Genomic DNA, 11,429 nt, shown 5'->3' on the forward strand with positions numbered 1-11,429 from the left:
CTGGGCGTCTGCAGAACTTGCAACTGCAGCAAGTGCATACATCTTGCTTCACATCACAAGTGTGCCTTGATTTAAACAAACTGAAGTGTGGAACAGCATAATTTAGGAAACTGAAAAATCTGAAATGATGGCTCTTAGAAGCATAATTTTGTAGCTGAAAGCAAACTTAGAAGCCACTTAATTCAACCCTTTATTGAATGTATGATTCCTTCTTATAAAATCTCCTATAAGTGTCTCTCATGATAATATTTGGAGCATTTCTCTCAAGAAGTAGTTCTTGCCATTTTCAGAGAGAAGATGAAATTCCTCCCATATATTCAGCCAAAATATATCCCCCTATTCATTTAGTTTATTTACTTGAATATTCATACTTGCAACTATATAGAAAAATCAATTTTCTACCCCAAGCTTCAACTATTTGAAGACAACTATAATAATCCACAAATACTCTCTTCTCCAAGCAAAACAGCCTCAGTATTTTCAAACCTCCCTTACAATATCATGATGTCTAGATCTTTCCTTCCTTCCTTACTAGTTGTTCTTTTCTTCTCTGACAAAATTGCCTCTTCTAAGGTTTGGATCCGAGAACTGAACTGGTCACTAAGCGTAGAAGGGAACTTATCACATCCCTTGAAAAAGAGACACAGACATAGAGAACAAACAAACATATAGACGCCAAGGCGGGAAAACGCGGGGTGGGATGAACTGGGAGATTGGGACTAATATGTATAAAATAGATAACTAATGAGAATCTGCTGTATAGCCCAGGGAACTCCACTTTGCTGTACAGTAGAAACTAACACTACACTGTAAAACAACTATACCTCAATAAATAAAAATAAATAAATAAAAAGACAGAAAATATTTTTAAAATATTAATAGCAAGTCCTTCCCTATCAATAATTACTTAAAATGTAAATGGATTAAACTCCCCAAAGGACATAGAGTGGCTGAATGGATTTTTTAAAAAATCTATATACTGTCTACAAGAGACTCACTTTAGTTTTTAGTTTTTATTAATTTTTATTGGAGTATGGTTGCTTTACAATGTTGTGTTAGCCTCCACTGCACAACAAAATGAATCGGCCATACACATACAGATATCCCCTAACTTTTGGACTTCCCTCCCATTTAGGTTACCACAGTGCATTAGATAGAGTTCCCTGTGCTATACAGTATGTTCCCATCAGTTGTCTATTTTATACATAGTATCAATATGTATATGTGTCAATCCCCATCTCCCAGTTCCTGCCACCCCACCCCTTTCCCCCTTGGTATCCATACGTTTGTTCTCTATGTCTAGGTCTCTATTACTGCTTTGCAAATAAGATCATCTATACCATTTTTCTAGATTCCACATACATGCGTTATTATTCAATATCTGCTTTTCTCTTTATGACTTACTTCACTCTATATGACACTGCACTCTCTAGATCCATTCATGAAGAGACTCACTTTAGATTTAAAAACCACATTAGGCTGAAAGTGAAAGGATGGAAAAAATATCCCATGCAAATGCGAACCAAAAGGGCAGAGATGGCCATACTTACATCAGACCAAATAAATTTTAAGTCAAAACCTATCACAAGACAAAAAGACATTTCATAATGATAGAAGGGTCAAATTACCAGGTAGATATAATAATTATAAATATATATGCACTCAACATCAGGACACCTAAATACATAAAGCAACTATTGACCAAACTGAAGAGGGAGATAGACAGTAACAAAATGATAGGCGATTTCAATACCCTGCTTTCAATAATGGCTAGAAATCCAAACAAAAGATCAAAAAGGACATTAGAAAATATCTTAAGTGAAAAAAAAACACACAACATACCAAAACTTATGGGATGCAGCAAAAGCAGTACTAAGAGGAAATTTTATAGCAATAAATACATTGCAAAAGTAGAAAGATCTCAAATAAACAACCTAAATCTACACCTCAAGGAACTAGAAAAAGAAGACCCAAATAAACGTAAAGTGAGCAGAAGAAAGGAAATAATATAGATTAGAGCAGAAATAAATGAAACGGAAAATAGAAAAAACGATGAAACTGAGTTTTTTTTAAAAAAATCAACAAAATTGACAAAAGTTTAGCTAAACTAACTATAAATAAAAGAAAGAAGACTCAAATAAATAAAATCAGAAATGAAAAGAGGAGACATTTTGTCATGGACCAAATGGCTTATGGACCAAATGTCTCATGGACCTTTTGACAGGAACCAAATGTCTTCTGCATGTTTTGAACAGGACCAAATGTCTGCTAACCAATAATGAACACCAATCCTCCTTAAACTCTTCCAAAAAATTGAAGAGGAGGAATACTTTCAATCTCATTTTATGAGACCAGCATTACTCTGATACTAAAGCCAGAAGATACCACAAGAGAAGAAAACTACAAAACAATATCCCTGATGAATATAAATGTGAAAATCCTCAACAAAATACTAGCAAATTGAATTCAACAGCACTATCAGTGGGCATCATATACCATGAACAAGTGAGATTTATCCTTGATATGGTTCAACATACAAAAGATGGTTCAACATACAAAAAACAATCAATATGATACACCACATTAACAAAACAAAGCTTAAAAATCACAAGATACCTCAATAGATGTTTTAAAAAAATGCATTTGATTAATTCAACACCATTTCATGATAAAAACACTAAAAAAACTGTGGATAGCAGGAAATTACCTCAACATAAAAAGTGCCATATATAAATAGCCCATAGCCATCATACTCACAGATGAAAAACTGAAAGTTTTTTCTTAAGATCAGTAACAAGACAAGGATGCCGACTCCTGCCACTTCTATTCAACACAGTACTGAAAGGCCTAGCCAAGACAATTAGGCAAGAAAAAGAAACGAGAGTCCTCCAAATGAAAAGAAAAGAAATAAAATTATCTCTGTTCATAGATGACATGATTTTACATAAAGAAACTCTAAAGATTGCACAAAAAACCTGTTAGAACTAATAACGAATTCAGCAAAGTTGAAGGATAAAAAAAATCAACATAAAAAATCAGCTGGGGCTTCCCTGGTGGCTCAGTGGTTGGGAGTCTGCCTGCCGATGCGGGGGACGTGGGTTTGTGCCCCAGTCTGGGAGGATCCCGCGTGTCATGGAGCGGCTGGGCCCGTGGGCCATGGCCACTGGGCCTGCGCTCCGCAGCGGGGGGGGGGGGGGGCGCGCAGCGGTGAGAGGCCCGCGTACCACAAAAAAAAAAAAAAAAATTCAGCTGTATTTTTATACACTAACAATGAACAATCCAAAACAGAAATTAAGAAAGCAATTCCATTTATAATAGCATCGAAAATAAAATAAGAATAAACTTAAAGGAGATGAAAAATGTATACACTGAAAACTATAATACATTGCTGAAAAAAATTAAAGAAGACACAAATAAATGGTAAAACATCCTACAGTCATGGATTAGAAGACATTGTTAAAATGGCCACCCTACCCAAAGCAATCTACAGATTCAGTGCAATCAATCCCTAATAAAATCCCAATGGCATTTTGTTATAGATATAGAAAAAACAATCCTGAAATTCATATAAAAGCACAAAGGACCTCAAATAGCCAAAACAATCCTGAAAAGGAACAAAGATGGCACCACAGTTTCTAGTTTCAAAATATATTACAAAGTTATGGCAGTCAAAACCGTATGATACTGGCATAAAGACAAACAGACCAATGGAACAGAAATAAACCCATGCATATATGGTCAACCGCTCTTCAACAAAGGTGCCAAGAATTCACAATGGAGAAAGAATAGTCTTTTTAACAAATGGTGTTGAGAAAATTGGACAGCCACATGCAAAAGAATGAAACTAGACCACTATCTGACACCATACAAAAATATCAATTCAAAATGGGTTAAAGACTTAAACATAAGACCTGAAACTGTAGAGCTCTTAGGAAAAAAACATAGGGGAAAATCCTTATGATATTGGCCTTGGCAATGACTTCTTCCATATGACAAATGAAAGCATAGGCAACAAAAGCAAAAACAAATACATCAAACTAAAAAGTTTCTTCACAGCAAAGGAAACAATCAATAGAGTGAAAAGGCAACCTACCGAATGGGAGAAAATATTTGCCAACTATATATGTGACAAGGGTTTAATCTCTAATATATATAAGGAACTCCTATAATTCAATAGCAAAAAGCAAACAAACAAAACCTAATAATAACCTGATTAAAAATGGGTAAAAGCCTTGGACAAAAAAAAAAAGACATATAAATATCCAAGAGTTATATGAAAAGATGCTCAACATCACTAGTCATCAGGGAAATGCAAATCAAAACCACGATGAAGTACTGTATCATTGTGTTAGAATGACCACTGCTATGGACTAAATGTTTGTGTACCCCCAAATTCATATGGTGAAGCCTAATGCTTGTTGTGATAGTATTTTTGAAGGCAGGACACTTGAGAAGTAATTAGGTTTGGATGAGGTCATGGGGGTAGAGCCCCTATTATGGGATTGGTGCCACTGCAAGGGAATGAAGAATACAGAGCTCTCTCTCTGCCATGTGAAGACACAGGGACCAGGCAGCCTTCTATGAACAGGAAATGGGCCCTCACCAGACACCAGATCTGCAGCACCCTGATCTTGGCTAAACCTCCAGAACTGTGAGAAATAAATGTTTGTTACTTAAGCCATCCAGTCTATGGTATTTTTGTTATAGCAGCTTTAACTGATGAAGGCAGCCAGTATACAAAAAACAAAAAATGACAAGTGCTGACAAGGATATGGAGAAATCGGAGCCCTTATTCGTTCTTGGTGGCAATGTAAAATGGTGTAGCTACTATGGAAAACAATATGGAAATTTTTATAAAATTAAAAATAGAACTGGGAATTCACTGGTGGTCCAGTGGTTAGGATTCCAAGCTTCCACTGCAGGTGGCAGGGGTTCAATCCCTGGTCGGGGAACTAAGATCCTGAATGCCACGTGGTGTGGCCAAAAAATAAATAAACAAATAAAACTACCATATGATCCAGCCATCCCACTTCTGAGTACATATCCAAAAAAACTGAACTCAGTATCTTGAAGAGATATTTGCACTCCCATGTTCATTGCAGCATTATTCACAATAGCCAAGAGGTGGAAACAACCCAAATGCTCACTGACAGATAAATGGATAAATAAAATGTTAGTATATACATACAATGGACTGTTAGCCATAAAAAGGAGAAAATCCTGTCATATGCTACAACACGGATAAACCTTGAAGACATTATGCTAAGTGAAAGAAGTCAGTCACAGAAGGACAAACACTGCATGATTCCACTTGTACGAGATACCTAAAGTAATCAAACTTATTGAAGCAGAAAGTAGAATGGTGGTTGCCAGGGGATGGGGGAGGAGGAAATGAGGAGTTGCTGTTAAACGGGTATAAAGTTTCAGTCATGCAAGATGAAAAAGTTCTAGAGATCTGCTGCACACCATCATGTCTATAGTTAACAATACCACACAGAACACTTAAAAATTTGTTAACATTGTAGAGCTCGTGTTGTGTGTTGTTGTTTTTTTTACCACAATAATAGTAATTTTTGAAAGCCTACCTTGTAGGCATTCCACGCATATCAATATCCCTAGCAGAAAGAGAAATCTATACAGGGCAAAACAGAAGAACTATCCATGCTTATGGATACAGCAGACTTTGCAAATCATCATGCCATTCGGAAGCCCATTCATAGTCTTTAGAGTATCTAAAAGCTCTGTAAAAGTGCACATAGGTGAAACAGAAGGAAGCGTCTACAGCCATCTCAGAGGGAGCCTTCCGCTTCCAGGAATGAAGTCGCACATTCACAGGTGCTTCCTGTTTTTTTCAAACACCTTCCCCACCTTCTGCACACCAAGCATGCATTCTGCAAAATGTGAGCCTAACAGGAAGCTGCCTGCAAATTCAGGTAGCTTTTCAGAATCTAAAAGAGGTCTTGAAGATACTTTCAGAGAAAGGGCAGCAAAAGCTGTAGTCATTTGGGGAAGAACAAGTCTGGAAGAAAAATAACACAGTGGATTAGCGCCAAGAGGCTGAGAACATTTTTCCATCCAAATGCTCTCTGCAAGTTACATTTTAAACAATAAATGTGTTTTCTTTAGGTTTTTGGCTCCTGTGGGTAGAATTAGGAAAACTAACTGCAAGTGGGGACTCTGATGGGAGGGAGGTAGAGGAAGGAGAAAAGCTGAGGTGGAGAGAAGGAAGGAGGCCCACATGACCAGAATGCCTCAACTTAGCTCAGGGGAAGAATCGATAGAAGTATTTTTCTGTTTCAGGACGCTCACAAACCTTTCCTGGGATTTCAGAGCCACTACCTTGAAATGTGCATGTAGAGTTGATTAGATTGTGACAGTGTTCACAGTAAGTTTTGACTGAGCCATTCTGGGGAATGTCTTCTTAACATGGTCACAGGTGAATAAGCTGGAATGAGAACACAGGCTCTGTCCTCAGTTTTCAAATGGTTTCAGTAAAGAAATTCAAGGTGATGAGTGCCAGGCCACATACAGGTGCTGGCTAATCTTGGGTAATAGACTGATTTTTTTAATATAATTAAAATTCAAAATGGGGGAAATTGGTAATTTCTTGTAGCAGCACTCATTCAGCTCCTAAAATGTGTTCTTATAGTTGCTTTTGTTTGGTTCCGCTTTTCTTTCAATCCATATTGCCAAATTAAGTTAAAATGTATAAATGCTTTTGTTTATTAAATTGACTCTGATTTTTTTTCTGAAATGAAATTAAAATCAATAACCACAAAGATAAGCTTCTTCTAGTTAACTGGCTAAAGGGTTAGATGGGAGAATTTTCTTCTGCTGGGATTCAAACCACTATATGTAACCTATATTGGCCAAAACTGGTCCATGTACATCTTAAAGAAGACTACCCTTAGCAGTGAGTTAAGAGAACAAAACTATATACAGCAAAAGCTTTCTAATACATTTTATTTGGAAAACTTTATACGTCTAAGGGTTTGAAAAACATCAGTGATTTTTAACTGTAAAATCTGTTCTACACAAGAATTTCTTTCTCTTTCAGCTGTCTCATGTAGCTTGGTACAGCACCATGTCACTGTGGGTGAACATCTACTGAGCATCTCACCAAGTAAACCCTATAGATTCAAGAAAGTTCTTGTCCTGAGGAACCTAATGTTCTCTCAGGACATAGATGTAACAGTAGAAAAGGCACCAAATAATGACAAAGGTGGGCTGGATTCTAGTCTTGGTTCTGTCGCTTATTAAATATCTCTGAGTTTCAATTTTCTCATTAGCAAAATGAAGGAGCTGAATTAGGTATTCTCTGAAACCTCTTCTAGCTTTAAAATGTATTGCTTCTTAGTTTAAAAAAAAAAACTGGAATAAAAGACGGCACGTGCTAAGTGTCAGATGAGTTGTTATAATGGTTCTGAGGAGGAAGACACTGTGTTGGGCTGGAATAACTGGGAAGAACTCTGTGGGGCTGAGAGCGTGGGCTGGGTCTGGAAAATGGACGGCACCTAAGAAGGCAGAGAGGAGGAGCAGGAGCTCACAGGCTCACTCAGGAGAGCAGGGGACGCTCAAATGTGGCTAGATTCACACAGACCCACAGATGCACCTCTGAGTGCTAGAGAAAATCCTCTTTCTTGCTGCTCTGACATGCAAGGATAATAATGGTCACTTGACATAATAAAGGCCATATATGACAAACCCACAGCCAACATCATTCTCAGTGATGAAAAACTGAAACGATTTCCTCTAAGATCAGGAACAAGACAAGGTTGTCCACTCTCACCACTATTATTCAACATAGTTTTGGAAGTTTCAGCCACAGCAATCAGAGAAGAAAAAGAAATAAAAGGAATCCAAATCAGAAAAGAAGACGTAAAGCTGTCACTGTTTGCAGATGACATGATACTATACATAGAGAATCCCAAACATGCCACCAGAAAACTACTAGAGCTAATCAATGAATTTGGTAAAGTGGCAGGATACAAAATTAATGCACAGAGATCTCTTGCATCCCTATACACTAATGATGAAAAAGCTAAAAGAGAAATTAAGGAAACACTCCCATTTACCACTGCAACAAAAAGAATACAATACCTAGGAATAAACCTACCTAGGGAGACAAAAGACCTGTATGCAGAAAACTATTAAGACAATGATGAAAGAAATTAAAGATGATACAAACAATGGAGAGATATACCATGTTCTTGGATCGGAATAATCAACATTGTGAAAATGACTATACTACCCAAAGCAATCTACAGATTCAATGCAATCCCTATCAAACTACCAATGGCATTTTTCACAGAATAGAACAAAAAAAATCACAATTTGTATAGAAACACAAGAGACCCCAAAGAGCCAATGCAATCTTGAGAAAGAAAAATGGAGCTGGAAGAATCAGGCTCCCAGACTTCAGACTATACTACAAAGCTACAGTAATCAAGACAGTATGGTACTGGCACAAAAACAGCAATATATATCAATGGAACAGGATAGAAAGCCCAGAGATAAACCCACGCACATATGGTCACCTTATCTTTGATAAAGGGGGCAAGAATAGACAATGGAGAAAAGACAGCCTCTTCAATAAGTGGTGCTGGGAAAATGGGACAGCTACAAGTAAAAGAATGAAATTAGAACACTCCCTAACACCATACACAAAAATAAACTCAAAATGGATTAAAGACCTAAATGTAAGGCCAGACATCATAAAACTCTTAGAGGAAAACACAGGCAGAACACTCTATGACATAAATCACAGCAAGACCCTTTTTGACCTACCTCCTAGAGAAATGGAAATAAAAACAAAAATAAACAAATGGGACCTTATGAAACTTCAAAGCTTTTGCACAGCAAAGGAAACCATAAACAAGACGAAAAGACAACCCTCAGAATGGGAGAAAATATTTGCAAATGAAGGAAATGACAAAGGATTAATCTCCAAAATTTATAAGCAGCTCATGCAGCTCAATAACAAAAAAACAAACAACCCAATCCAAAAATGGGCAGAAGACCTAAATAGACATTTCTCCAAAGAAGATATACAGATTGCCAACAAAAACATGAAACAATGCTCAACATGACTAATCATTAGAGAAATGCAAATCAAAACTACAATGAGGTATCACCTCACCAGTCAGAATGGGAATCACCAAAAAATCTACAAACAGTAAATGCTGGGGAGGGTGTGGAGAAAAGGGAACCCTCTTGCACTGTTGGTGGGAATGTAAATTGATACAGCCACTATGGAGAACAGTATGGAGGTTCCTCAAAAAACTAAAAATAGAACTACCATATGACCCAGCAATCCCACTACTGGGCATATACCCTGAGAAAACCATAATTCAAAAAGAGTCATGTACCACAATGTTCATTGCAGCTCTATTTACAATAGCCAGGACATGGAAGTAACCTAAGTGTCCATCAACAGATGAATGGATAAAGAAGATGTGGCACATATATACAATGGGATATTACTCAGCCATAAAAAGAAACGAAATTGAGTTATTTGTAGTGAGGTGGATGGACCTAGAGTCTGTCATACAAAGTGAAGTAAGTCAGCAAGAGAAAAACGAATACCGTATGCTAACACATATATATGGAATCTAAAAAAAAAAAAATAGTTATGAAGAACCTAGGGGCAGGAGAAAAATAAAGATGCAGATGTAGAGAATGGACTTGAGGGCACGGGGAGGGGGAAGGGTAAGCTGGGACGAAGTGAGAGAGTGGCATGGATATATATACACTACCAAATGTAAAACAGATAGCTAGTGGGAAGTAGCTGCATAGCACAGGGAGATCAGCTCAGGACTTTGTGACCACCTAGAAGGGTGGGATAGGGAGGGTGGGAGAGAGACGCAAGAGGGAGGAGATATGGGTATATATATATATATATATATATATATGTATAGATGATTCACTTTGTTATAAAGCAGAAACTAACACAACATTGTAAAGCAATTATACTCCAATAAAGATGTTAAAAAAAAAAATGGTTACTTGTAGAAAAGTTTTAGTAGCTGAGACAGATGATCCAATAGGCACAGCATCCTCAGAGGAGAGCCACCACAATGGGCTGGATTTTGAACCACGAGTTCTCTTTTAAAATTTGGTGTCTCTTACAGAATTTCAGAAAATAAGCCTTCCTGAAAGAAAACTCTACAAAAATCATATGATAATAAGATGGTTGGCTCTAGGCAACAAAGCAAGTCACTAAGGATAAAATGATACTATCCATCAACTAAGAAAGTTGTAGTTTCCTACTTTCAAGTAGGTCTGCATGACTCCTGTTTCTTGTGCTTTGACCCCATTCTGTTCTCTCAGCCGATCAGTTCCTTTATGTTCTCTCTTGCCTTCAGGCCAACTCAGGCCCCATGGCCAACTATTTCTAATATTAACTTCCCTGGTGCCATCATCTATTTATCTGCCATCCAACAAATCTTTTATTTGTTCTCCCCAATTCTACTCCTGAACTACTGAGCAATGTGGTAGAAAATTAAAACTGTATTGAGCGTGTCCCCCATAAACTTGTTCTTTTTAACCTTAACTGGACTATCATTGCTACTCAAACATTTTTTAAAATTCCTCTATAATCATCTTCTTAAAATCTCACCACCATTAATTCTCTTTATCCTCAAATTCTTGTTGCTCTTTCTTTTACTCTCTGATAGCATCTTGCATCCTGCATTTCTTGAGGATTTTGATGTTATCTGATAAATACTCCCTTAACTTTCCCGATCACTTCAGCTCAAATTATGCTGTATCTTCACCAAGGTACCTATGTAGCTAGCATTTAAGAGGTGTTTATTATGAGCTAGGTCCTTACATATATAAGATCACTTAATCTTTTCAACAACTTTATGAGGTAAATACTATCACCTCTATTTTACATATGAATAAGACCTGTGCCCAAGATCATTCAGCCAGTAAAGAACAAAACAAGGATTTAAATTTAGGTAGTCTCAGTTCAGAGCCTGCATTTTTTCCCTGACCCTGAAGGGAAGTGGGGGAAGGAGAGTGTGTGTGTGTGTGTGTGTGCCTTTGTGTGCCCACACGCATGTGTGTGTGCATGTGTGGAAGCCAGGCGATTTGAACAAGTTATGTATATATTATCTTATATCCAGGACTAATCTAAGGGATAGATTAGTCTACCTTCTACCTCTGACTTCTATCCCATCCTCACTCACCCACTAAAGGATCTTGTATCAGTTGGTTTTTGCTGTGTAACAAACTACCTCAAAACTTAGTGTCTTAAAACAATAATCACACATCATTGCTCACAAGTCTAAAGGTAAGCTGGATGTTTCTGCTCATATGAGCCAGGTTGGGCTAATTTCAGGTGTACTCACTTACACCTCAGTGACCAGCTGGAGGCTTGTCTGGGACTGAATGGTCTAGAATGGCCTTACTCACAGGTCTGTAAA

Source organism: Leucopleurus acutus (genome assembly GCF_964270905.1).
Source record: "Leucopleurus acutus genome assembly, chromosome: 11".
NCBI lineage: Eukaryota > Metazoa > Chordata > Mammalia > Artiodactyla > Delphinidae > Leucopleurus > Leucopleurus acutus.